General features: G+C 40.0%; 1 long non-coding RNA gene across 4 annotated transcripts in view; it reads right to left on the reverse strand.

Moving 5' to 3' along the window:
* Positions 1-14,409, reverse strand: part of LOC121894578 — a 92,368-nt gene that overhangs the window by 70,106 nt on the left and 7,853 nt on the right. For all 4 annotated transcript variants that reach the window (XR_006095577.1, XR_006095578.1, XR_006095576.1 and 1 more), the window contains exon 3: positions 4,181-4,250. This is a non-coding gene — a long non-coding RNA (uncharacterized LOC121894578). The remainder of the gene's footprint in view (positions 1-4,180; positions 4,251-14,409) is intronic.

A 14,409-nucleotide genomic window follows, 5' to 3' on the forward strand; every position in this document is an offset into this window, starting at 1 on the left:
CAAAGCATAAAGCCTGTACTGGTGCCAGTGCCTGACCGTCTGCTTTCACTATCACAGCCGGCTGTTTGTTCTCTTTTCTCTTTCTACCTCTCTTTTTCCCCACCTCTTCCACACGCCAAGCACCAGGAGGAGCATAAAGAAGGGAGAAGTCTGAGAGGGAGAGAGAGGGATTTCTAGTATTCACCTTTTATCTCAAATACAGTATGTGGCAAGAGTGTACAAGGGGAAAGAAGCAATAAAGTGGTAGGAAAAATTAGAGATGAGAGCTGAAGGAAAGATACAGGGAGCAACTGAGGAGAAGAAAAAGAGTTGGGTCATATTTCTTTTTTATTCAGCATATATTTCATGTTCTCTGATCTGAGGAGGAAATGTTAAGTCATTCCAGAGAGATAGAGAGAGGGTTGATACAGCTGTCAATTACAACTTTACTGACTTCAAGCTTCAAAAGTACTGCCAACTCTCTGAACTACTCACCAATACAGCCCTTGTAAATTAATGGAATTTGTTGGGCTCATGGTTCCTTAACACACATAATCAAATTTGTAAGAATATCATCGGACTATACACCTAAAATATGTAAATTAATTTTGCATAGCAAGCTCATAATGTCAGTTACCATTTCACAAATGAAGCTCCTGTACATCCTCCTGTACATCCTGCTTGTCCATCTACAAACCCTGACTATACATAAATTCAAGAGACTTAATGCATCCAAGTGGTAAGTGAAGCATGGTTTGTTTGCTGTGAAATGTTTTAAGCCGCTGTCCATCACAAGATAACCTCGTCCTGCTAGGAAATCACAACTGTTGGGACTATGAAACAACCTGGTGTAGCAACTATCTGGCAGAGACACCACAATAAACCCCTCAGGAGAGGCCTGCAATCACATCAGAGTGAGTGATAATACACTTTAGAGTGGAAGAGTTTTGAAGGCTGTAGATGTGAGTGCTACTGGCTAGACTGTTGAGTGCTATAAGGAGAGGCTGATTGCCTGCTGCCTCTATATCACTTGACAGGTGTAGACAGGAGGAGGCGGAGGGAGAGAACGTGGTTTGGGTCTCTCCAATGGCGCATCATTCTTGGCAACCAATGAGAGGAGATGGGGGCTATTGACTTGTCTGCCTTGATGGGCACTCAGTGGCTGACACCGCTGCAAACAACATCCTTCAATGCTAAACCAAATGGCCAAGCATGATCAAGTCCTTTGCCCGTTAACCTCTTTACACCAACATAATCCTTAGATTACCCTCCAACCTGCCTTCCCTACCAATGTCCCTTTGGCAACAGGGAGTAATGCATTATGGAGATTGATGCCATATATGCCATTTCCATCTCTCCTTAAAAGTGTGTCACAGGAGGGATTCCAAAAATATCCATATAAAGTCCGTATTCCTATTCTAGCACAACCTTGACAAGGACCTCATTTTGTGAGTGTGTCTTCTGTTAGCAGATATGTACTGTCCGTTGTTGTTATACAAGGGCTTAATCAAAGAAATAAAGTTTGTTTTTGCCTATGGTATTTTCTTAATAACTAACCTTTAACACAGTGTGGTGCACATTTAGGATACTACATAATCATGTGTTTCCTTCACAGTGAAATATTCACTAATCACTATCATCAAAAATCATTGAGGGAACATTTGCCAGGAGATCCATATGATCACTTTCATACATTTCTATGCACAGGGTTAACTTTGTGAAGTTTTAAATAAATCTAGCTTATATGTAATGGTAAGCCATGCTATTATCTCATTACAGGTGTCTCTGCTCCAAGGTAAAGTAATCATGTTGAGGACAGAGCTATAGAATAGCAAGCTCCTTTCTTCAGACAGGCTGTAAATTGAGATGAACCTACTTGAGATGAACTCCTAATCAGTCGCCAGACAGAGACAGTCTCTCTGATGACTGGTGAAGGGTATTCATTGGAGAGGAGTTTAACATCATTGCGTCTGATTGACTGGGTTCTCAACCACCGAGGGTTAAGGGGGCTCCTGGGTTTAGCCTGGTCAGACAGAACAAGGAGGAGCGAGAGACAGAAAGAGAGCTAACGAAAGAGAGAGAGAGACCTTCAGTAAATAGGTAGTCCACTGAGAGTAGTACAGCAGTCTAATGGAGCCTCATCACGGCCAGTCTGTCAGTCAGTCAGGTGAAACAAGGTCTAACGGGGTCCTAATGAAGACAGCTTCACACCAAGTTGTCTTGAAACTGCAGAGCTAAAAAGCAGACACACTTATTATCCATCTTCCCATACTGTGGAATATTGCCCACTCAAAGTCACTAACAAGAGCAAAGGAGGATCCAACTTTAAGACCAAGACAGCCAACAACAGATTTTGTTCATTCTCTTTGCAATGAACACATTTTGAGAAACAGCACAGGGAAGGGAGTTTGTTGCAATGTACAGCTGTAACTCAGTTGTAGACACAAGGCTGCAGGCCAAATGCTGAAAATAATTACAGCTGTACTGATACAGTGCATAGAGTAATATACATGATATATGAAGTTCCAGTCTTGGATACAATATATCAGAGCTCATGGAACGCCACTTGACCAATTAAATTACTTGATTGTAATCAATTGTTGTTGACTTCTATATGACATCCATAATATAAGAGCTATAATAGTTTGTATTGTTTTGCTTATCCTATATTGCTTTTGTTGGTAACACTTCATAATACAGCTGCTACTTACACTGTAATTTGGTGTGAGAATCACATACCAATAAAATACTAATCAGTTCGAACTGGTACTTAAATGTACATACAATGCAAGAAGGACTATGGGGAATGACAGAGTCATAAATGGGCATTTAAGAAGAAGGAAAGAGGAAATAAATTATACTTTAAGTGTTTTGTAAATACTGTGTACCTATGGGGTACAGTACTAGGAAACAAAACTGAAGTTTGGAAAAAATTGTGTTCACAACACTGATATTCTTTAGAACCAATTAAGTACATACTGTAAAAACGTATTTCATAATTACAATATACTATCATAACTGACTGTGGTCAAGACAGCCATCATAGCTACCCATCACAGTTGCCCATAAAATTCAAGTTTGTGCTTTTCAGATCTTCATAGTAATTCATTGAACCAGCAAAATTATTGAATTTCTCAAAAAATGACAGTAGAATTTGTCCATAGTGTTTGTGCTGGATGAAGTTATAATAAATATTGGTCCAAAGTATCTTCCCACTATGGTGTTGGTTTTCTTAGCTCTTCTGCTGACTGTATTTCCAAAAATATAATCAGGCAAAATGATCAGCAAAAACAGATAAATAAATACTGCACAGTCCAGTCCAAGACTTTCTTCTATTATAGTGTTACCCTTTTGTTTTGTTTGGTGGGCTGCATCAAGCTATAAGTAGACATTAAATAAATTACTGCAGTTTGTAAATGTTTCCCCAATCTTATTAATAATACACAACCATGACATTGCTTAACTGAGCCATTAAATATGCATATGCACATTGGGATACAGAGTTTTCACAGATTTATAAAACATTCCCCACTAAATGCTCCTAAGGAAAGAAAATTGCAGTGGGCCAAGACAGAATTTAGAAGATAATTGAAGGACAAAACTGGAGTTAGATAAAACAAAATAATACTACATGTTGTATTTGAAAAAAAAAATCTACTACACAGGCTAACTACAATAAAACCTCTTTTAACATAAATTTTGATGTCCAACTATGAAAATTTGGACACGTACACAAAGTGAATATTGTCCTTCTCCAACTACTGTTAAACTACTGTTAAAGGCAACACATAAAAACTACCAATAAGACAGGTTATCATGGTGTGAAGATAGAAAGAAATGACCCTGTCATGGTCTTTATAAGAATTTGCCCCTGATGCTGGCTAAAGCCCCTTCTATAGGCATCACAAAAAATGAAAATGCTTTTAGGTTGGTATAGGAACAGTGGATAAAAATGGAGAACCAATCATCCACACTGTCCTTCCCAGCCCAGTAGCACTGCCTCAGGACACAGCCTCTGGGTGGCCCCTAACCAAGACTGCCGTCTCTATGGTAAGTGGTCTTTCACAAGGTTGCCAGGGGCTTCAGCATATGCCACCAAATCCCTGGCGTATCTCCAATGGTAAACACAGGCCCTGCTAATGGAGGCATGATTCTCTGTATGTACTGTATGTATGTCTGTCTGTCTGTACTTCAGACTGACCTTCAGCTGGTCTACTCCTCCTCACCGCCAAATGTCTTCACGGCTGAATGAAGCTACACTGCTGGCCTCACTACATGTGGGAAAAAAAGAGAGACAGAGAAAAAAAGAATGGGTAAGACAGAGAGAGAACTCCTTATCTCTCCTTGACCTCAGGGTTCAAAGAAAGAGAAAATGTGTTCTGGGAGTCCAGAGTAAGAAATGCAAGCATGAACTGTTCACCAGATGTAGAGTTTAAGAGTATGCGTGCACATGCAAACAGGTGTACATACATGTATACACACTATCAGATACTGTTGGAGACACATGCCCACAAATACAGACAAGACATGCACATGAACATGGTGCTCTATCTTGCATTCCCTTTGTGTACAGATAAGTCAAAACTTTTATTTCAGCCATGTCATGCCAAAATGTTGCCCATTGTAAAACTGTTAACATTTGATCTGTTTCACAATGACAATAATGGCACTGGGATATTGCTGTGGAAGTTTGTTTACCTTGCTAGGAAAAAGTGTGATGTTTGACAGACACTGTAAGCACAGGACACAGATAATTCTGTTTGTTTTTTTTGTTTTTTTTCCTCTTTAATATAGTATAGCCAACTCTCTTCCCCTCAGTGTTATGATCACATGCTATAATCACCATTGGTGTATATTTATTTTCCAACATATAAACTCAAACTTTACACATATGGTAATGGCAGGCTTCTAAGCCATTCACCTATGTGTAAACAGTCTGCGAGGACTGCTGAGTGGAAACAGCAGCACAGAGGATCTGACCTATGAGCCTTGGCAAACAAACCTTTCCATGTATTTATTTGTGTTGACTTTGTTTGTACTGCATGCATGCCTATTGCCAGTAAAGCATGCCATAGCCCACGCAGTAACCTATGTACTCACTCACAATCATAGAAAGACGCATGGTACTTCTTTACTCTCACAATGGCCAGTGCCCCAGTTTGTGTCTGTCATTCTGTGGGCATCTAACATAATTACAGGGCAGCTTTGTAGGTTTGTATAGGAGTATTGGGGCTAGATAAAGCTGTCATTACTGTACACATACACTGTCGACACACAAGCCCAGCACTGGGTACAATACAATCACTACAACTGTATTATCTTTCCTGTACAAGTCTATAATTAGTTTTTCCCTTGTTACAAAATGGGCATATGTTTTATGGAAGAATGAAAAGAAACAGATTACTTCAAACCTTAACCCTGTCCTATTTCTCGGAGATAGTTTTATAGCAGGCAGAGATAAGAGGAGAGCTACAGGGAGGGACTTTATAATGTGTGTCGGTATCAGGGAGTATGTGGGGAGTTCAGAGGCAGAGTAGAATGAGGAGCCCGGGGCTTAAGTCTTCAAATCACAGCTTTCCCAAGCACCGTCTCTGCTTTATAACACTGAAGATGTTAGAGGAATGGCAATTAGTTTTGACAGTGTACATTCATAGATGCTCTTACAGTAGGTGTGTATGTTTGTGTGTCCATTATACACACCCAATAATAATAATATATATAATACCAACTTATAATATCATCTCTGGTGGCTTCTGTCCAAGGTTGTGCAATTAGTTTACAATACACTTCCCCTCTCATATCTACAAGGTATTTTAGGAGTGAAGGGGTTTATGCTGGCATCCATAAAACATAAAGGGGTCACATTTAATTGCAAGTGAAAGAGGAGATGAGACAAGACTAATTATCTTTATAGCCTGATGGTAATATTTTATTTAACTTCAGCACTGGGTTCTTCGCTATGTTGGCCAGTGGGCAGTAGACATGAGGAGATTTACTCATTGGGGTGCAGCTGAGCAGGTTTTTGTAGCAGCTATGATTCTCCATCAACTGCCAAAAAGACAACAATAATATCCAGATGTGATGTATTCATTCTGTTCTTTCAGCCAAATACAAAAGGTGCCTATGCTACTATAATTTCACATACACATATATTTCACTCACATATGTGAGTTGCAGAACTAATGGCCAGCTTTATAAATGCAGCCATAACACTAAGAAATTGCCAAAAGCCTGGGACAAGAAGGCAGTCAGGAGGAGACAAGACTGTAAGAGAGAGATGATAGAGGGAGAAGGAGAAAAAACACAGAAAAATAAATTGAGTGAAAAACCCAAGACCAGAGAAAAGGGCGGGAGAGTGGTGTCATGGGAGCTGAGAGAGGCTAGTGCCATGCTATTGAGCGCCTGGAAGAGCACAGTCTCTGATTTCTTCCCTTTCTGTTTTTTTCCCTTTCAAAGAGCACTTGAAAGCTCTTCTGAGGTATCGAGCAGGTGGGGAGTGTTTGGTGAGGCAGACTGGGGCCGAGAATGGGCAGGGCTGGATAAAGTAGCTCCCTCTTCCTCTATCCAACACACAGAAGTGGAGGACTCAGAGGTCCAAAGGCCCAATGGCCCATAGCTCCAGCCAAGCATCTCTGAGGAGCCTTCAGTCGGGCAGAGGTGGAAATTGGAGGCATGAGACTGGGCACCCAGGATGAAGGCTAACTACAAAAGCTGCCTAAAACGTATCCACGCTTGGAAAAAGGAGAGCAATGTTGATACATATTTCAAAAGACAGTACCTTGACATTAATATTTTTTTTGTTTTTTTACCAAAACCACATAACATTTGACACTGGTCATTCCCAGTAGTTTCTCAGTGTTGACAACAACCTGCAAAATGTTCCCGTTGTTCTATTTGGCAAGTCACAAACTGCTGTAATTATACAGTACGTATCCCTTTAATACTGTTTTTAGTCATGAAGCACCTAAAACTCAACATTCACAATGTCACCTACCAAAAAATATTGATGCCAATATTTTTATATGCGTACTGTATACTATATATTAAACCATGTAAATTGCTGTCCTTGATTTGAGTCATCATGACACTTACATTTTTACTGAAACCTGCATAAGGCTGGAGATGTACTTGCTTTTTAACCATGCATTCATGTAGACAACCAGCTATGTCGTGAACGGAACTGTTAACATACTTCCCTATGTATTTTGCATGTTACTGGAGGATTCCACTAGAGGGCACAACAGAGCACTAATGGGGTGTTCACAGTAAGAGTGACGAAGCTACAAAACGGCCAAGCATGGCCAGCTACACTGTCACCAAGTCGCCATTGAAGTGTTGCTCAAGCGCTCATTGATGTGGTTATGTCGTCATCGGCTTGTGTACCATATTAAGTTATGATTATATTTAATAGCTAGTAAACATGATTTAGTATTATTAAATAACACATTACCACAGCTATCCATTGTGCGTTTAAAAATGTACATTACATACCTAGTACTCCCGCAATAGCTGCCACCCTCTGCCAAGCTGCATTTTTTTTGTCCGTGTCATGGTAAATGAAAAGGGCAGGGTTAAATAGCACACAGAACTGGCTAACCGCAGGAATCAGTTTTTCTTCCATTTTTTAGACATAACGGAACAGGAAATGTGGGGAGAGAGAAGGGGAGTGGAAATGGTGAAACAAAAACATGATTGGTTGACACTTCACCACGTCATTGGAGCGCTGAAAAAAGTTGAGGCCAGCTCAACTTTGATTTCTAGCGCGTCACGCCGGTCAAGCAGCAAGTGTCAGGCATCAGTTCATCGCTTCATGTCGCAGCTTCCATTGAAAATGATTTGTAGCCTGTTGTCGCCAGTAGTCTGAACACACAGTAAGGATATAAATAGAACTTCCACATTTCCATGATGTAAACAATAAACATGGAAACACTTGAGGGGGTTACTATTTTGTTCATTCTGAGATCACGACAGAAAAAGCGACGGCGGCGCCCTGTACTGATCTCACAGCAGCTATTCTGTTAAGTATATTTGTCACTGTGCAGTGGCAACAACACATCGTACTGATGTGGGTAATTGTGGACTTGTCTTCAAAACTTCCCGCCACTGTTGTCATTGCTGACATTCCTACTGACCCCTGACCCTGTCACATTCTCATACTGCCCCTACCGTTCATGAGCATATTGCATCTTGCAGACACATAGCGTTAATTTCAGAGGACATGCACAACCAACGCTCCAAACGGATGCAGGATACGTGAGGCAGCCATCATGCGCACGGGAATGCATAGTGTTAAAAGTATATCTCTGGCCTAACACTGCTGAATTAAAGTGGGCTAGAAGGCAGTATTGACACAATCCAGATTTTTTTAAAGTTTGCACTTTAATATAATTGATCAAAACAGCAGCCAGCCTTTGAACACTTAATCCTCTGGGAGTAACTTCAAACAGTATCAATTATAGAAATCGGCTCGTAGGAGTGGAGTCAATTCCCTATCAATAAAGTATTCAGCGGCAATCACCAAGAGATTAGGGGAGAGATGAGCCAAGTGCAAACCCACAGGACTGCCTAAATCTACTGCATGCGGGATGCTCCAGTAAACTAAGTAGCTTCAGATGATCAAACAGGAGGTACTCCAATCAAACACTGCATAGAGCTACAGTAGCAGAAGCTGATAATGCAGCATTAGCCTGGAGAACATCTTTCAAGCCTTGACTGAAGCATGCAAACTGAAATGTGGTACTACAGTTCTAGTCCAGTTACTCTGTATTGTTTGTTATGCTACAACTCAGTTTTAATAATCTAAACAAATGGATATAAAACAACCTGGGAAAATAGGATAAGTCCCTGTTTTTAGGTCCCAAAATGACCACATGATTACTGCAATTATATAATATTACTGACTTAAAATATGATGTGAATTATAGGAAAAAGCCCCTATATGGCAATGTCTGGTTCTATTCTCAAGACCATATGAGCTCCAATAAAAATTATTGTATAATTGTAACTGTATAACTATTGTAAACACTTGTTTCATTTAATCTGCAGAGCTAAAAAATCTACTAGAAATATCAGTTTTTCAACCATAGAAATCTCCCCTCTATCACCCCATGTGGGGATCCAGCCAAATATGTGAAATAATATGAAACTCTAAATATGAAACTGTATGAAATATTAGACTAAATATGATATATGTAAAAATAAGACCAAAAACCCAAATCAAGTCACTGTTATTAAAATATTCCTAGTGCAGGTTCACTTTTGGTGTTACTCACTCCTCTGCATTTTATTAAGCCATTGATTGAGCTCTTCTCTCAGTTCTCCAATTTGATTGTTAATTCATGTATAATTACTTCTTGTTTGATTCAAAAAAACCTTGGCCTGAACTGCTGACCTTGTAGAAGTGAATGAGAACTCTGTGCAACAGGCCACCAGGATGTTCGCAAAGAAATCCAAATTCTAAATACATTTTCTATTTCTATGGCCAAACAGTACTGAAACAATGCAGAAAAAACTGCTTGTGTTTGCAGTTCACACAAAGACATAAGGGTATTAATCTTCAGCTCAGGCTTGTTTAACAATTGAGGGTTCAGATTGCCTATGATTAACTCTTACAAACAACATACAAAAACCAAAATACACAGATGCACATGCACACATTCACTCATGCATGCATATAAGCATACACCTACTTCTCTGCAGTATCAGTGTTACACTGTATAGATCTATTGACAGAGCCATGCCATATCAATGACACCTTCAATCTTTACAGGCCCTTCTCCCTGAAAGCCTCTGTTGCGACACAATCATTACAAATTGATTGCAAAATAGCTAACAATCATGATTAAATCATTAAATTCTTGTCTACGCTTCAGAGAATGGGGAGAAAATTAACTTCCCACCAACCTCTTTTTTTTTTTTTTTTTTTTTTTTTTTTTAACACGAAATAATGATTTTCTGCCAGTCTAATTACAAAGCCAACATCTGATCAAGCCTGCATCCAGAGGGGATTATCACATGCACCAGTATTAGACCTCATTACCAGCCTGAGTGCAGAATTATTACATCTTGTAATTGGATGGTGAGATTTATATACAGATCAGGCTGGTTTCTGTAAGATTGTAATTACAGGCTTCGTTGGTTAGCTACTTATCACTCAGCAGTGGAGTGCAGGAAATCGGCGCGTGGAAGAGCATTTCATTAACCCCTCACCCTGTCAGAGGGGGAAATCGCTGTACCTTCCATGTCTGTTTTAGGGACAACAGCATCTTTCACACATCAAACGATTTATCACCACCTCCTTTGCTCCATGCCTGGTTAGAGTGGCTCTCACTTTCTTGAACTCTTCAATGGATGGGAATGATGAGACATTTGTCTGAATAAGCCATACATTTTTATCAATGACTGAGCCCCATTTTCTAATTACCCAAGCGAAGTATGAATATACCCCAAACTGTTCAGAGGTGTTTCATGAAGCACCATGCTCCAGAATTAGCTGGCTAGGGTTAACTGGCTAAAAGCTTAATACACTGGGAGGAGTTTGTGTGCATATACTGTAGGTGTTTGTGTATCCATCCATTTGGCTTCACCCATGTACACATACAGCTAAGAGACCACAGTATTTTTCCCATCTCTCCGTGGACAAAAGCTCTTCTAGTTGCTCCACTAGTTGCCTTTAGCTCATGTAAATTATTAAACACACTTTCTCCCCTTTTTTCTTGAGGAGGCCTTTAATTAATGGACCGGGACGCTTGTTAAACACCTCGCTTTCCATGGCACAAATCTGCCAAGTGTGATTAGACAGGGCAAGCGTGCTCCAGTTCATCAGAGGAGCAAAAGAGAGAGATAGAGAGGCTTCTGCAGCCATCATCATCATTCCTGATCACAAATGCAGCAATGGCTGCTCTACTTACAAACAGGTCACTCTCGATAAACCAAAGTAAATCTGCTCTGACAATGTCAAGCTCTTTTACATATGGTAATAAATTGAAAACGGGACTCAGGCAAATCATGAGGCAAATGAAATGAAAAATGACAGAGGGAGGAAAAACAAGAAATGTGTGTTGTAACGCGAAGCTGATGGAACACAACTCATTTGTGGTACATCATCCTGCAATTCAGCAAGAAATGCCTTGATCCACATGTCAGGGTGACACTGGTGGTGAAGAAAAGAAAGCATCAGCACCTCTTCACAGTTAACACCCATAAAACTTACTTTCTCTCTGCATACCCTGCAACCCTCTCCTGTAACAATCAATACAGGCCTACATTTTATGAGACAAGGAGTTAACTTGTTCAATTATGCCACAGACAGCTCTATTCTTTTGTAACAAGTAATCTGGGTAGTGAAATCAATACTGACAGGCTCACGGCACGCTAGCTAATTTCATATTACCTCCAGCCAATGGCAGAGCAGCTCGTAATGGAGCTGTAGTTCCACTTCATTACAAGGAAGGGGGGGGGGATCAATACTAGTAGACTCACACACGCCCACGTTAACACACACATACACACACACACACAAGCAAAGAGGCCAGGTCTGCTTCTCCACACACAGACTAACACAAACACATACGGGCAGAGAGGGCAACTCTGCAACTTCAGAGCCCCCATGGGGCTACACAGAGCTGTCTGATGCAGGGCAGATGGGGTGGGGGTGGTTGGAGGTCCGGGGTCGTAACCCCCCCGAAATAAATTACACTTCCAATCGTCAGAAAACAGGCGTGTGCACACACACAACCCACCACAAATACACAACTCTCATTTTCAAACTGTCAAGCAATCATGAGGGAAATACCATTTTTATTCACTGATCTACCTGTAAGCACACACACATGCACACAATTAACACTTGACTTCTTCACAACAAGGTCACAGTCTAAATCAGAGGTTGACTACTGAGAAGGAAAGGGAAAAAGAAGAAGAAAAAAAAATAAAAAAATAAGGGAGGATAACCTTCAGATGGCGGATCAAGTCTTTGACCTCTGCAGCTAATTACAAATTAAACTCCATATCTTCTTTTGTAAAAAAAAAAATATCTCCATTCTTTTTTCCCATTATTGTTATCACTCTGTAGGATTAGCTGGGGACTAAGGGGATGATGTTGTCTAAGCCGATGTCAACTGTACAATTACTCTACTCATCCATCCCTTTCCAAGAAAAATAAGACACTGTAGATTAAGATAAGCCGTCTTGAGGAAGAATGGGGATGTAAAGCCTTTGACAATTACTAAGTACACATGGCACAGGGTGACGATTGCACTTGGTAAACAAACTAAATACTCATTAGACTTAACTCTGACATTCCTTTTTTCATAACTTCCTATTATGCAATTTGGATTTATTGCACTCATTAATAATCTTTACCAGGTTAGGCTACAAACACTGTGACAGCAGCATCGCTTAGCTTTAGTAAAGGGCACCCGTAGAATGAAGGGCTACGTGAGAACACATCTCAACTGCATTAGGCGAGAGCCCAATTAAATGCATTTTAATCTAAATATCCCTCAATGTGCTTTATTGTTCTCCTTTAATTTCCTTGCCACTATTCCATATGGAGCACCAGTTATCAAGCAGACAGGCTTTATGAGCCCGATTGAGTTGTGCAATACTGGGGCTCATCAGTCCTCAGCCATTAACAGGTTGGCAAAGTCTCAGCAACAGGGGGACAGGCCTGTAACAAATGCCTGGGTTTTGGTGGGAATGTATTTAAGACACAGCTTTTCACTGGAGATATCAAACATTTATTAACAATTAGGTGTGCACAGCATTCATCACATACTAAAATGATTGTTTATTTATATGAAGTTTTAATGTGTGGATCATTGTGGGGTTTTCCTTATTATTAAGACCAGAGTGCATTTGCCAGTTTTTGCCATTCAGAATCAGTGTGTATTACAGTCACAGACTTTATGATGTCCTTGCTCTAATGCACAACTGCCTTGCTCAGAAAATTGGCATTTCCTTCTTGTTATGCCCATTTTGTTGGCACAAAGTGATGATGCCTTTTCAGCTCTATGTACAACTTTTGCATAAAAAAACATGGGTATGTGGCTTTTGCTGGAGGATAGAACTGGAGAATTTTGGGATTTAAGCACTATGTGTGTAAGCAAGGAATCTGGCTGAGCAGGAACATTTCTCCCTATGGCAAACCGTTTTACCATTTATAAGCTTGAATAGATTTACATTTTGGCCACTAGATACAGATACTAAAGTTATTTATGACTACTGAAAACAAAAGCTTAAGATATCCCTAATTACAATATATGTCAACTAGAAAATCGTCTGTATTAAAAGATGAAATCAGTCCCTTCAGGATCCTTGAGTTCTTTTGTGGTTTTTGCTGCAAATTAATTAAAATAAAATTTTTCACCATCATTTTTGGAAAATGCCAAGAAATTCCAATATACCCAGTTAAAATGATAACTCGCGATATTTGCAATTACAATTGGACTGGTAAAAGAGATAATTCAAGACCTCTCAAAATACATTTTGGAATTTCATTAATATATCTACCGTGATGTAACAGATATGATTGTTGGGCTTGTCACACACACAGAGTGATACTACAATTGGAAATACTTAATTCAGATTTGATGAGTTAAAATTGATATCAGAGTTCAAATTTTGACTAGTCATATCTGTTGGTCAGGATGTGATTCTTATGCAAGGCTTTGGAACAAATTCTTGTCTTGCAAAGCAGAGATGATTGTCAGCTTTAAGTACAGCTACCATCATTTAGCAAATACTGAAAAAAAGAAAGTTTGTGTGATGAAAGAGAGCTGTGTTCCGCAGATAATTGATCAAGACATACAAGGGACATGCTCAGTTTTCCAAACAAGGTCATTTTAACCTTTGGTGCAGCAAGGATGTGAAAATTACCAACATGATTTTGATATTGTCAACTAGTGTGAATGATAATTCAAGATACCTATGAGAGGTCTCCTCAGATCAAGTTGCAAGCAGTTTCTTTTCATGTGACAGCGGGGGGCTTCCAAACAGGAGGAGTCACTAGTGCAATGCCTTACACTGTGTCTACACAGAAGGTGTAGTGTGAGCAGTACGTTAGCAGAGCAGCAGCAACAGCTAGTGCTTTGTTTGTATGTCTACACAGGATGCGTTCAGACACAGTGTTGAGTGTGGGTCATCCCCGTTTTGGCAGTGCTCAGAGCCCAATACACAATTAAAGTATTTATGCTAAATGTGAAGTGGGAGTGAGTGAAATGCGAGCCATTACATGGCCAGACTGTAATGATAAAAATGTCTGTTCCATAAGTGAGATGGACAACTGAAAAATGCGTCTGAAACGCTTTCTATGTAGACACTGCATTAGACATGATCCCTCACCGCCTTCCCACCGGCATATACTGCCAACTGGGCTCCCAGTCAAACCATAAAACACCACTGCCAGGAAAGAAATCTGGTTCTCTGTGG

Source organism: Thunnus maccoyii, chromosome 1 (genome assembly GCF_910596095.1).
Source record: "Thunnus maccoyii chromosome 1, fThuMac1.1, whole genome shotgun sequence".
NCBI classification, from domain to species: Eukaryota; Metazoa; Chordata; class Actinopteri; order Scombriformes; family Scombridae; genus Thunnus; species Thunnus maccoyii.